The following is a 15813-nucleotide window of genomic DNA, read 5'->3' on the forward strand; positions in this document are numbered from 1 at the left end:
ATTTATTATGACTTATCCCTACGACATTTATTTTGTAAAAAGCCTTGAATTAAGAATTAATGTCCAATTGTATCACTAGAAATACCTAACAGCTTTAAAACTAAAAAGGCTAGACTGAGAAGCGGCCGAACCTAATAACAGTCAAGTAATTCCGCTAAATTTCATGTTTTTTTGTTTATGTGGAGTTAAGTGTTTACGTTCCTTATAGAATGATTTCAGGAGGCTCAAGTGATTTCACGTGTTAGATTAAGAAAAACTTCATACGTAATTTTTTATTATTACTTATTCTTTAATGAACATAATAATAATTGGTTATAACATGAAAGAGCTTTATGCCACGTGAATAGTTTGGTTTTAGGGCCTGTACACGGATATAAGAAGTTTCAAGTGTTACTCTTGAGAGCTGACGTGATAAACGAGATCAATCTGGTTCAGGGCCAGCAAAGTGTAATGTGTGCAATTCAAGTACGTATATATGAACCAGCGTTTCCGTATGTGGAAAAAGCCTAAACACGAGTAACCTTTTCTCTGTCTTCGAATTATTTTGGGATCAACACTTCCTGTGTGGTGTAACAATGGGAATTGAACAATCACATTGGATTAGTTTCTGGATCTTTACATTTGATAGGTAGTGGTGTAATGTTGTGAAATATTTGAAATGTTATTCCAAGGCTCATTGATTTACATGATTTTATGGCTTGAAATGTTAAAATATTTATAAGCCTGGGAATTCCTGAGGTATTGAAATCTTGAGGCTTCTGTACTTAGAATTCTTCATTTTAATGTTTTTTTGTACTATTGTAATGACAAACCTAAAATATTTCGTTATTCATTGACCTTAGTAATTCGTACAGTGGCGCTCATATAGATGTGGAAGCTGGCTTAGAAGCTCGCGTTGCACAAATCAGTAAAAGTCTGTTTGGGTGACGCTTGGTATCAATAATTGTTGTGGCCGGGGACCAGACTGATGATATATGTTTTATGTTTGTTTGTTAAGCACAAAAAACATACAATGAGCTATATGTGCTGTGCCTACCACGAGTATCAAAACTTTAGACTTGACGCTGAACAACTGGGAAGTATGGTGGGGCTACTCGGTCTGAATTCATGCACTAGAGGGGCAATGTGTCCCTGATTTCCGAGAATTTCTAGACATGGAATATTATCCCCGAGGAAAAAAAAATCACATCAAGAATACTATTGTATTTAAATATATTTACTATGAAAGCGGCAGTACGAAAACTTTAGAAATAAACATTCAAACACTTATTTTTGTACAGTGTATTCATATGACAACGTCTTGACGGTGGTAGAGTCTCAAATGTTATAACGTTGAATATGTCATAGAACATTTTCCTTTTCTTCTTTTAAATAAAAAGTGAAAGTAGATTCTAAATCATATATACTCATCGGAGAAATATAATTGTCACTAATATAGGAAACTTCTGCAATATTTCTGTATGTGGAATTATGATGAATACAGATACAAATCTTTATAAAAGTGTTTATAAAATCGACTTACAAATTATGATAATTTTTTCGTATACGTCTACTTGTAAAAAATACACAACTTTAATTCGTTTGGGACCCATACCCATTTAATAGGTGCTTTCAAGTCGTAAAAGGCACGCCTGTGAACAGGGACCGTCTGTGGAATCTTGAGGCCTCCAATGAGTCAACAACAAGTCACCCCACCCCCTACACATAAACACATGCCTCTGTGATAATATTACACAAAACTCAAACATTATTTTATGTTAGTTATGCCATGATTTATTTATCCTTTTATTAAAATAACCTCGGTAAGATTAAACTGTATGTGAGGTGTTTTGATGGACTTGCATTCAATTCATGCGCTAAAAGATGAAGTAATATGCTTTAATAACTATAAACCTGAGTTTTTTTAGTGTGGTATTGCAAAGTTAAAGCTAATATTTTTATATTACTATAAAACTAAGTATTTTAAGTGGTATTATGGTATTAAGGCTGATATGTTTCTGTCACCATAAAATTTAGTATCTTACGTGGTATTATGCTGTTCAGATGGTTGTGCTTGTGTGTGGAAGCACATTATTCTAATATAATGAAAGGTAGGTAAACAATGACAATTTAAGCATAAGGAAGAATTTTGCTGATAGGTTTTTACCTACTGATATGGTTATGCTACCATAAGCCTGAGTATCTTACAGGGTATTATGATGTTTGGGTTAACATGTATTTGTCAACATGAACCTGAGTATCTTACGTGATATTATGGTGTTCGGGCTGTAAGCCTGAGTATTTTATTATATATACTGTCGCTAACATGAATCATATCTAAGAGTTCATACACGTTCTTTGTAGTTTATTAAAAATAATAAATTTCAGTTTCATTTTAGTTTTAGACGATATTTATGTTAATGTAGTTGTAGCATTTTTCTAATTTGCCTTGATTACCATTAAGTACCAGAACTTCTACACTCACTCACAATAGATATATGGTGAAAGTTTAATGTTTGATTTGTGTTGATTAAATATTTTAATTATAGAAATTTTAAGAGACGTTCCAATCCTACTTAGCTTCAGTTTTCAATTTAAAAAAAGAATTAGTTGCTGTTTTGTGTATATGACAAATTCTCTTAGGTTCAAGATAGTAATAGGAAAATAATTATTAAAAAAAATATTTTGCGAAAGAGATACAGAAATGGTGTAATATAAATATTTCTGTATGTCTTCAGAGTGGCGAAGAAACAATGTAGTGTAAAAATTTCTACAGCTATATTACATGTGTTGAGACTTGCAAAGAAATAGTGTAACATAATATTGGAGAATGTCCCGAAATACGTAAAATGTGAATAAGTCGTGTTAGAGACATTTGTTTTTTTTTTGTAATTTTCAAAGTATCCACAGTGAAGCCATATACAGAGATATAAATTTAAGACTCGGAAAGAAATTCATTTTACATTTTAGCACAATCAAATTCAACTTTAAAAACGCTATTTAAAGTCTAGTATTAAATCAGCATTTTAACAGTCGTACGATCTGTACTGTATGAAGCTACGGTTCATTTTACATTTTAATTAAACTGTGTAGATCAAAACCACGATACATTTATCTTGTTCAACTTTCTCTAAGGCTCTAAGCTGTAGTGTATGATATATGATTAATATACTTATAAATATACTTATTTTATTATGTGTAGAAAAGATGAAACATCGGTGGTAGTGGACCCCAGACAGAGATTTTATTTTTGTTTGTTTTATGATTTGCTATAATAATACTCGATTTTTGTGTGTACGGAAAATGAGTGTTCAACATACAAACTAAATAAGCATGTGTGCCCACTTCTATTTAAATGTCTGTAAACAAAAGGCGGGTGCAAATATATTCTGTATTAGACATTTGTGCAACAACATATTAAAAACTTATCAATGTTTTTGGAAAGGTTTAACGTTAGATCGTAGAATAACGTTATAAGTTATAAATAAATAAACTGATAGTATGAAGTACGGTAAAGTTTAACCTTAACTAAAGCAAAAAACGTAGAAAATTTATACTGTTAATCGTTCTCTTTATCAAATAAAGGCTTAACTAATGTTAGCTCTAAAACAAGTGGACTTGCAGATTTTGATGTCTGCAGTTAGAGTTCTTTTGAATTATTCTAGAAATCCTGTATTTAAAGAAGTACTGTTGTAATAAAGGTATTAATTTGACTGCAAATGTTTTGTGGGTCTCTACTAGTGACTTTCCTCCATCAACACATATGGTTAAGATATTTATATTATTAAACTTTTCGCATGGTGATAGTTTGCTCTCAGATAAAGTATGAGATTTACAAGTTTTTAATATATTTCAAAAATAATATTCAACGTCCAGGGTAGTAAACGTTATGTTTGAAAGGGAGTTCTAATTGGTGAGGCCAAAATCCAATACATATTATTAAATCACAATCAGCATGCGAAGCACACTAATGTTATAAGTGTCTGTGAACATGCCCCCCCCATCCGAGAAAATGTATTTAATATATGTGTTATGATATTAAATCTGGAAGCAATTTTGTATGAAATATAGTTTTAAACAATTGCATGGCTTCACATGAAGTCTCCATATATTCAGTGGAAAGTCAACTAAACGTCGTACTGTTGTAACACTGTATGGGGACTAGACTTAAATTATCATAAACATGTTTTATTATAATAAAGTGCTGTATTATTTACATGCATAGTAGTTATTTCAATCATTGACTGTCGTATACATACATGCTTGTACTACTGAAATAACTTACGCATAGTTTCAATACTGATAGCAGTGTCATAAAGATAATGTATTAAAGCTAGGATTCAGTCTTTTTGGTTTGTATACACCTAAGTTAATTAATTATTCAACCGGCCGAGAGCAGATGCCAAATGTTCACATGAATATGAATATGGTGTCAGTGTGGCTAAGAGTTTCAGTAATATAAAGATATTTGGTTCTCTACTGGAGCCTGGGGTCTGAATTGGAGAGGTAGAGAAAACTATTTTTGCCTTCTAGTGATGAAGTTATTTAAAAAAAAAAAATCGGTATTTGGTAAATCTTCGCTTTAAAAATCAGAGAGAGGAAAGTCTTGTGTGAGGTTTGATGACAAGGTTTTGAATTGATGCGGATTGCTTTACATGTGTATCAGATCTGGAGAATTGTTTGCATAATTTTACGCAAAGTGGTGCTACATATGAATTATAATAACATGTACAAGTATTTATGGATTAAACAGAAACTTTGTAATAAACAGAAACTTTGTAATTTAAAACACTATACACAAGGAAACTATTCTGGATTTCTGTACTCTACCTTGGCCGTCATGTGCCAACGCTTGTTTTCTCTTCTTTGCTGGCAAAAAAAAATAAAAGTTTATCGTTGCAATCGGTTTCACGTAGGCGCTTCATTCTCTTCAGTAAGAACTATCGCAGGTCTATCTAACATATGGTATACTGTGAAGGCTTGCGAGTAATTTTCAAATGTGTTTAAGATTAGTACAGATCTTAACTCCCTCCTTATACGAAAATAAAAACTACAAAATATTTAAATCCCAAACCCACAAACACTTTTTATTTCTATTTCCGTGACACTACGAAGCTTGTGCTCAAAACCACATGTAATTTGTTAGATATACATGACTGCTTCAGTTTCAGTTTAAAGCGAGTGCAAAAATTTGGATAGTTTATGTAGTGTATGTGCCATATTTAGTTATTTTTAGAAGTGAGAACGTATTAGTTTACGAATCGTACCTGGTATAGTGTACAAGTTCAACTGTTATGAGATAACAATTGATATATTGTTGCTTTATGTTACTAGAACTTTCTAAATATTTTTCGTTGTTTTAATTTAGTATTGTTACATCACAATACCTAGTATTGCATAGAATATTTTAGACTTCTGTCAGGGTATAAATACGCGTTGAAATGTTATTAATTATATATAGGTAACGTTATTGTGAGTGCGCCGATAAAGAACATATAGCGGCGATTTTGTTAGAGAGAATTTATAAGAGTGTATTGTGCTAATATAGCAGTGGAGAATAATTTTTGTCAATTGTGTTCTAAAATAACCGAACCAGTATGTGTGGAATTTGTTGAAAGTGAAAAATTGTTCAAAGCTCCGAATACAATGTGATAATCAAGATAATATTGGTGATTTTTGTATTGTTAATCGATATTTATAGTACTCAATGACTTCAATGAAAACAATGTCTCATTCTATATTTTGTATTACGATATCAAATCCCTTAACACATACCAGTAAGTTAGAAAAAACCAGTTTGTACCTTTTATTTTACTGTATGAAGTAATTTTGCATGCCTGTAGGTTAGAAGTAACACTATACTTTTGAGTGAAAGTAAAGAAAAGTGTACATGCCACGTTAGGAATCCGTTTTACATACAAATAGGAAGAATCGGATTATATGCACTACGCTATTATTATTAGGTTGTCCAGAAATAAATATCGTTTCTGAACTGAAATGTTTGGAAAAGTATAAGCCAGTGTTGTAAAACATACTTTAATCAAAGTAAGCACCATTTGCTTTAACACACTTTTACTAACGTGTTAACGATGCTCTCTAGGCCCATGCTGTAGAAATCAGAGTTTCTATGGTAAATGAACACCCTGAAAGCTTCTTCTGCATCTGCGTGTTTTTGAAAGCGTTTATTATTTAGAAAGTTGTCAAAATGTTTGAAAAAATGAAAATCTATAGGGGAAAGGTCTAGGGAATAAGGTGGATGAGGCAGAACCTCGATACCCAAATTGTTCAATTTTTGGAGCGTCATCCTTGACAGGTCTCATAACGCCGATTTTCTTGATCTTCAGTTAACTCATGCGGGACCCACTTATTCAACTTTCTCGTCTTTTTAATCGCATTCAGATGGTTGGCAATGCTTGACTTGGTTGTGTCTAGCTTTTCTGCAAGCTCACGTACTGTTGAGCGAGGGTCTGTCTCAAGTGTTTCCCTTAATAGGTTTTCATTTAAGGTTGGCTTCCTTTCACGATCTTCATGGTCTTCAAGACTTTCATCTCCGTGCAGAAATCTTTGGAACCAACGCTGAACCGTACGTTCAGTGACAGATCCATGGCCGAATGTCTCGTTGATGTTTCGTGTAGTTTCGGTAGCTTTTCGTCCAAGTTTAAAGTCGTAGAGAAAAATGAGACGAAAGTCCTTCTTGTCCATGCTGCCTTGGGAATTGCGAAACTTACTCTGCGTACAGTTGAAAAAGTAGACAATTAAGACACTTTGTAAGCAACAAACGTTAGATTAAACCAACCAACGATAAGTTCCTCAGTATTCAGCTTCTAAATGTCATCGTGAGAATTCCGACATTTATTTGTGGACAACCTGATAGTTACTTTAATCCATATGTCTATTTAAAAATTTATCACTTCTAAATTTTACTTATCAATTTGCTGCCCTAGTAATTCATAAGAGCTATGCACGATGATCATGTCTGAAATAACTTTAGATAACCAGTGTATGACTTCTGAGTCAAAATTTTACTGACACCGGAGATATATTTGTGATCACACAGAAAAAAAGGGGTTACATAAACTCCAGAAAGAATATTAAACTGAATTGCGAATCTCTCAAAATTTATACGCTCTAGTGGGTGCTGTTTGGGTTCAAGTAGCAAGCAAGTTATGGCGTTTGTTGTATGTAAAACATAGCAAGTGTTTCTTTTCATTTTATTTTAGACAGGTGAGCAATAAGTCATCTTTAAATAATGAAAAACATACGTACGCGTGTACAAGCGCGTATATAGATTTTTTTTTATAATAGAGATATATTTTGGAATAGGGATAATTTATGATTGCCTAAGTTACTTAATATTACAGGTGATTACTGTTTGGATGCCATATGGTTTCAGAGCACATAAGACTGTTTGACAGATTTTGTGACAGCTGGAAAGTACAACCTCCTGTTACGTATCGTAATTTATCTAGGACGAATCTCTGATTTATTTTGTTACGTATTATGATTTTAAATAGCCTGAAACCGAGAAAACTTGTAATTCAAATTTAGAAATCAATTAAATGTCGATAGGTATCAAATTTATTATTTGCCAATAAGATTGATACACAAAATTTTCTTTTTTAACAGAAATATGTTTTAACACACAAACAATAATACAATTTACAATTTATATACAAAAGTGCTAAAACTTACAAACAATATTAAATCTTCTATCTAGTCTGGGATTTGATATTTTATTGACGGTTTACGATGAGCTAATTAATTCCATGTTGACACACAGGTACACTTCACCTGACGGGAAGCTAGCTTCTTCACAAGCAAGTTTTTCCGACGAAAATGTATAATGTCTCGTAGAAATACTAACGTCTGAAGTTAATTCGCTAAAGTTTGTTATGTTTGAAATCTATAAACGTTCCTAGTCAAATATCTGTAGTTTTCCGATTAATAAGCGTTAATCTCAATTATAGCTTCCCAGGTTTTCAGTACACTACGGCCCGACATAGCCAGGCGACTTCCCGTGACACCAAACATGTTCGCTCTTTCTTTGTTTGTCGTTACAATTTTCAATATTTGAAGGTTAAACTTGTACGGTCTGGCACCTAATTCAGCCAATCACTGATTGGAATTGTCATGGCTGAGTTGCACTCATCTTTTGACCTGGCGAAATACTGAGCTATATCAATTGAATGCTTGAAAGAGAACTCCAATTAAAAAGCTGGCAGCTCACTTGGATGATTTGCATCGCCTCTAAAGCGGAACATGTCCTTCCATAGCATCTATGGATCATGAGGATATAGATGGGCTATTAAGCAAAATAATAGTTATTACTTGGATTTAAGAGATATCATCACCCTAACATGGGCAGTATCTATCTTCAATGTGGTAACTTTGAACAGGTTGTAGAAAAGGAATAATACAATAAAAACAACTGCAGTCGGCTTACCTCAGCCAAACCACACACCCGTACTGACTACATAATGGAAAGCCATTGTTTTGCTAAGGGACTATCTGACTAAAATTTCATTTCACTACCTCAACACAGCCAAACATAATAATAATAAGTGGGCAGAGCATTTCGGGGTCTTCATAATAGTTGTAGCCCCCCCTAAAACCTCTCAGTTTGGATTCCTGTACGTGGTGAGGGGCCCTCCTATGGAAGGTTCTGTTCTTTTAGTTTACCTCCTCTGGGATCTAAACATCCACCCCCCTGTCTACCATGCATGGTGACCCGTGAAGGGGAGGAGAGGATCCTGGTGGTTGAGGGTCCAACCCTAACCATTTTGGCCTTGAATTCCTGTAGATTGGTGGCCTTGGGGTGGCCCTTAGGGTCATTGGCGGTGATGACACTGTCCACCTTAAAAATGTTTTTATTTTTTAAAGGCCATTAATCTTTTTAATGTTATTTATGTTTTTAATTTATAAATTAGACATTTTTAATGTTATTCTTTTTCAAGAATTAAAGTACAACTAGTTCGATTTAAAATTAGAAAATGGCCGAAACGTCAAATAACTCGAAACCAGAACTGGAAAGGCTAATTTCAGGTGTCTAACACTGATGTTTGAAGTACCCGTTAGTCGTCCTGTCGAGCTATGATAACACAATGTAACAAAATTTTTACTTTTTCTTGTTCCTGGGCAGAAAGTGTTATTTCCCAATTGCTTATGCCTAAAGTAAATGGAAAAGACCTATTTTTTCTTCAACCTTTCTTTTGTAACCTGGGTCATGAAATTTTTAAACTTATCCATTTTCCAGAACATTCCAGGTAGATTCAGTGCTTGGTAGCTGATAGAGAATTTTCTCGAACTTACAAGAATTTTCTAGAATGTTGTAGAACTTAAGAGAATTTTCTAGAACTTTCCACAGTAATGTATATATACGGGGGCTCACCACTTCAGTTTAGTTCTGTTTGCCTAAGTGAACGCATAGACCTATCTGATTTTATCAGAGATGACATCAAAAAGCTGTAAGCATTTTCCAGACGCATTCTGCTGTGTATATGGCCAGTGTATCAATGCAAGGGAGAAAAGGTACCCTGTGACAGAATCTGCTAAAACGTGTGAAACCTACAAGGCATATTTCGGCATGCCTGTCGGGGATCAAGACAAACCCTGGGCACCTCATTCGACCTGTGAGCACTGCAAAAAAACTCTAGAAGGTAAGACGGCCAATTTTTGCTTACTTGAATAGTAAGATTTTATATCAGAAATGTTAGACCTTTTAAAATTTAAATATATATATATTTTTTTTAATTTCCAATAGTATAGAAAAAAGATCACATAAAATATTTTGCATGGACCTCTTACACCTTAATTGTGGATGAAATAAATTTATTTTTCATAAAAAAATTTTATTTTGCTCTTTTGTAGGATGGTAAGAAGGGAAAAGAGAGCCATGAAGTTCGCTATTCCAAGAATTTGGCGTGAACCCACTGGCCACTCAAGCGATTGCTACTTCTGCATGGTTGTCCCCTCCAAACGTCGGGCTGGCAAGAATGCATCTGCTGTCACGTATCCGGACTTTCCATCATCCATCGCCCCAGTGCCACACTGCTCTGGGCTCCCTGTACCCGCTCCGACTGACAGAAAGCAACCATCCTCAGAAGAGAACAATAAATCAGAAGAGGAGGTAGACATTGAAGATCCAGATTACAACTTCAGAGGTGCAGCTAGTGAGAGACCCATATTACCCTAACCAAAGAGACCTCAATGACTTGATCAGAGATCTTGGTCGAACAAAATCGAATGCCGAGTTTTTGACATCTAGACTCAAGTAGTGGGACTTGTTAGATGAAAGTGTGCAAGTCGCAAGTCAGAGGAAGCGTCACCGACATTTTTCAAGCTTCTTCCCTCGTCAGATGGGCTCTGCTTCTGCCACAATGTATCCGGTCTGTGCGAGGCAATTGGAATTGCCTGTAACCCGAATGAGTGACGCCTCTTTATTGATAGCTCATCCAGAAGCTTCAAAGCATTCGGTGAACCTTAAAGTAGAATACAAAAGCGTCAAGACCTTGCTAGAAACCTTGAAGTATGATGAGTATGGCTGGGAGGTTACCGAAGACTTCAAAATGGTGCCATTCCTGATGGGTCTCTAAGGAAGCTTTATCAAGTTTCCCTGTTATATTTGCCTTTGGGACAGTAGGGACACCGCAACGCACTACGACAGAAAGCACTGGTTACAATGGACCGAGTTCTCTGTGGGGAGGTACAATGTAAAGTGTGAGCCACTAATGTACCTTCAGAAGGTGTTGTTCCCACCATTGCACATAAAATTGGGCCTAATGGAACAATTTGTCACAGCTCTTGATAAGGAGTCTGCAGCATTTAAGTACATTCGAGACTTCTTCCCTAAGCTGTCTGAGGCAAAGGTGAAAACTGGTGTCTTCATTGGACCACAAATAAAGAAGTTCCTGGAGTGCACAGAATTCCCCAAGAATTCTTTTCTTGGCCAGAAGAAAATATAATATAATATTTATATTATAATAATATAATAATAATTAATTATTATATTAACTATATAATAAATATAGTTTTTATGTGTAAAAACTACACCAACATGTAGGAAGGAAAAAAGCTTGGGGCAGCTTTGTCGCAGTGGTTTGGGGGTTCTTGGGCAATCACAAGCCCAAAAATTATGTGGAACTGGTTTGAGGCTCTGGTGAAGAACTACAGCAAAATGTGCTGCGGGATGTCCCTGAAAGTCCATATCCTTGACGCTCATCTTAATTTATTCAAGGATAACATGGAAGCATACTCAGAGGAGCAAGGCGATCACTTCCACCAAGATATACTGGACTTTGAACGTCGCTACCAAGGAGTGTATAACGAAAGCATGATGGGAGACTATATTTGGGGCTGATACGTGAAAGTGATTTACATTGCAGTTGCAGGTCTCGAAAAACTACTCACTTCTAAACATTTTTGTTCATTTCTGTATAACTTTAGTATAAATATATGTAAATCTTGATTCATATGTTGTTTTATTCAGACCTTAGGTAAATGAAAATGTGAAAATTTGCCCGTTTTTACCTAGAAAATAGATTAATTTCTAAATTTCATTATCCAGGTCACAAAAGCAAAGTTTGAAGGGAATAATGGCAATTTTCTGTACTTTTACAACACAAGCAATTAAAAATAACGCATACTATCCAGAAACAAAATTTGTGTTACATAGTGTAATTAAAATTATGCTACAGAAAGTCCTATACAACTTGTATTACTGTAGTTTTTCACTTATAGCTGTAAATAATATATACAAATTGAATTTAACGCTATTTATGCTTTTACTTAAAAAAATAAACTTTGTTTTGTTTTACCTTAATTCCTTTTTACGAATTTTAATAACTTTTAATTTTAACTTTTTGCACCATAAAACCATAACTTTTTGCACCATAAAACACCAAACCAACCAACCAACCAGCCTCCTAAAAATGTTGCCAGTGCCTCTTTCCAGTTGAAATTTTGGGCATGTAAGTCGAAGCAGTTAATTGTCAAATTAGCTGCCCATATATTTGCTAAACATCTCTCAATTTCACCCGCCACTACTGGATTTTGGAAGGTCATAAGCAGTGTATGGTTGTCACTGCACCAGTTATGGAGAACTAGTGTAACCTACGTCAGGTTTGGTCACCAACTTGAGGGAAGACAGTATTTTGTGCCAGAGGAAAATAAAAAAAAATATTTGTGTTGTATTGACTCAGCTCATGAGGTTTTGTTTTTGTGATTTTCAATTTTGCGCAAAGCTTCACGAGGGCTATCTGCGCTAGGCGTCCCTAATTTAGCAGATTGAGACTGGAGAGAAAGCAACTAGTCATCACCAACCAACGCCAATTCTTGGGTTACTCTTTTATCAACGAATAGTGGGATTGATCGTCACATTATAATGCCCTCACGGTTGAAAGATCGAACATGTTTGGTGTGATGGGGACTCGAACCCACGACCCTCGAATTACGAGTCGAACGCCTTAATCTACCTTGTCATGCCGGGCCAGCTCATGAGGTAGAAGATACTGAATTTTTTTATTTATTTATGTGAGAGGAGAAGATGAGGAAACACCAATAGAAGAGCTGTGAGCTAAATCCACTGGTTAGTTGGGGAACCGACAACGACATCCTGATTGATATGAATGTAATTAGCGACCAGATGAGTAGCTACGATGGTTAATTGTTTGAAATCAGTTACTGAAGGTAAATGGTGCTCCTTGATTTTAAAGTATCAAAAGTTTTGTTTCACATCACAGATATGAAACCCGGCCACAAGGAACCTTAATTGAAAACTTAGTCAAATATAATGGCTCGTAAGCGGTATTACAGTATCGTGTAGTGCATGCACACGTATTTGGATTGCATAGGTTTACAAACATTGCATAAAGATACTGCACAAAACATCAGTTGCACACACGGCACAACAATCAAGCAATCCATAAATGGAGATGTGAAAGCTATGTTATTGGTTTATAGATTAAACCGAAAGATATAGTACACCTAATATTTTTCGTGGTGTTTATAACAATATTTTAACTTTCAAGACGGTAATTGTTGGCAGATAATGATCTTACTTGAAGAAATAAAAGTAATAATTGAAGTCACACTATATTTGGTATTTTCCAATGTCTTTTGTTGTTGTAATGAAGTACATATTTTATTGGATTGAATTAAATTACTCATGAGTAAATGAACTTGCCTCTATGAAGTGAAATTAGTTTGTGTGTTATACTAAAAATAATTTGTTTGCTTTATTTTAACATAACACAAACACATTCAATCATGCACTTCAGAATTGTACATAAGTGTACAGTCTTAAAACACATCTTGACATTTTTTGCCTGTACAAGTTGTAAAACGCACCCTCATATGGACGTGAGTTTATGTCCTATGGCTTGAGCCAAAAGGTATCACCCACACAACATTGCCCTTAGTTGTTTCAATTAATGTTACATCTGTATTTAAACAAAATTACAAAGTAGTAAAATGTTTATGGTAATGGACAAAACCTTAACCCTTGTTCTTTGATGAGGAATATCCTGAGTTTGGTTATTTGTGCGGGTCAAAGGCTTTGAATTAGCTACAACCAGACAATGATGTAAAAGACTCATCACGTGCATGTTACCGGTAGTTACGTTAGCTGTATGTAGCCTGTTGGTAGCAATAAAATATAAATCACAGCTGCTGGCCAAGTGTAGGACCAGATAAACACCTGTATGATTGGAATGTTCACGTGTACAAAAGTAGGAATTTGTTACAGCCATTAGTATATGTATTCCTGTAGAAATAGTACCTATTCAGGGCAATACTGTAGTAGCAGTGACTAGGCCTCTAAAAAAATTTAAATTTATATACCCATTGAATGATTACATTCTAAATTTCAAGTATCTTTCAATCCAAACTTTTCTATGTAACATCAAATTCGTGATTTTTCTGTCATTTTTTTCTTCCACTGGACTAGCAAAGAATTTCCTTTCCTTTCATTTCTTTGCTTGACATACCTATACACTTGTTAATGGATACTAATATATTTTTTTGGAAACACCAAGGAAACCCTGACTGTTGCAGACATGAAAGTTGAGAAAGATGTCTACAGTCAGAATCTTTTAACATGTCGTCTCTACTTGATACTTACTTTAGTGCCTAGAGAGCCAGTAGCTGCTTTCACAACCACCATCATGTTAATGGAACTCCCTTTCTGCTGCGTGGTACAAGAACACATTTCCACTGATTACAGTCCAATCAGAATTTGAACCGTAGCTAAATGGTGTTTTATCATTTTTTATTTTGGCATTGTTAAATGGTTTTCTTTAATATTTACTTTATCTTATTTTACGTTTTAACCTGAACTATCGTGGTTGTGTTAAAAACAATCTTTATGCCTGTGGTTTAACGTCAAAAGGTTTTATTTTATACTTTTGCATTTGACTAGGTGAGAATATTTATTTCGTGCATTTTGTATCTAAAACTTTTGCAGTGTTATTAATAAAAAGGTCCGTCGCAACAAACATACTTGCCCTTTCAGCCGTGGGGGCGTTATAATTTGACGGTCATTCCTTCTATTCGTTGGTAAAAGAGTAGCCAAAGAGTAGACGGTGAGTGGTGATGACTAGCTGCCTTTCCTCTAATCTTACACTGCTAAATTATAGACGGCTAGCGCAGATAGCCCTCGAGTAGCTTTGCGCGAAATTAAGAAAAAACAAGCAATAAAAATGTTTGTTTGTATTGTAATTTACATTGTTTAACACTAAATAGTTTTTCTTTTATTGTCATATTATGAAGTCTTTGGGGGTCGGAGATAAGTTCCGAACTTCCAATGCTAAAATCCAGGGTTTCATTCGTCACAGTGACCAGAGGGCATATACTTATTGTGTGGCTTTGCAATAACAAGAATCCAACGCCATCTATATTATTAATGTTGGTAGTCGTTGCTGAAAGTATTTTTGTATTGTATTAAAGTATTAGTGATGCTACGTTGTATTTCTATATATTGTGTTTTAATAAAAATGGCTATTTTCGTATGTGTATCATTGTTCATTAAGTTGTATTTTTATCAATGGATTAAAATTAATATATTGCTTATGTGGTGATTTTTTATTATTTTATTGTACTTGGTGTTGGTACTGCTTATGTATATCAAATGATGTTTCTGTTCAGTTTTGTATTATGTATTGTATTCTAATCAACTACGATTTTGTTTAATTTTTGTGGAATTTTTTTTGTTTTTATGAATGTAAATATTGAACTTTTTATTTGTTAAAAGATTTAATATCCATAATATTCATGCACCTAACAGCTCGGTAAATTTGAGGGCATATGTACAAAAATCTGGGTTTTAATACCGTGGTACGCAAGGCACACACACATAAATATGGTTTTCGTTTATTATTATCTGACTCTTGTGTACGTGATTTGCTGTGTAAGTGTTGCGCAGAGGTAAAGACAAGTTCAGTGAACACATAACCAGGCATATTTTTTAAAAAATCGGGTCTTAAAATTTAAAGTAAATATTCCTTGGGGCAAGCGTAAATCAAAGAAAGTAGTAAGCAAAGCCTACGAGTACTTTCATATCTTTTTAATTTAGATAGATGAACGTTTATTGTTCGACAAAAATTAAAAAGAAGTCACGCAAACAGATGTATGAGTGCGCGTATTTGTTTAAAAGTATAAAGTGGATCTAGAATTTTACCATCTTATGTTGTCTTGGTTACTTATTGTTGTAGATCGTTTACCTTTAGTATCACTTAGTTTGTCCATTCAAGAGACTGCTGTAAAGTTATGTAGAATTGTGTAGTATTTAGTTTTTGTAGTACTCGACTATATATCAAGCTTTTTTACACCTAAGAAGATATA

General features: G+C 34.4%; 1 protein-coding gene across 13 annotated transcripts in view; it reads left to right on the forward strand.

Moving 5' to 3' along the window:
• Positions 1 to 15813, forward strand: part of LOC143229560 (uncharacterized) — a 135618-nt gene that overhangs the window by 46216 nt on the left and 73589 nt on the right. The window lies entirely within an intron of this gene.

The sequence above is a fragment of the Tachypleus tridentatus genome, chromosome 10, assembly GCF_004210375.1.
Source record: "Tachypleus tridentatus isolate NWPU-2018 chromosome 10, ASM421037v1, whole genome shotgun sequence".
NCBI lineage: Eukaryota > Metazoa > Arthropoda > Merostomata > Xiphosura > Limulidae > Tachypleus > Tachypleus tridentatus.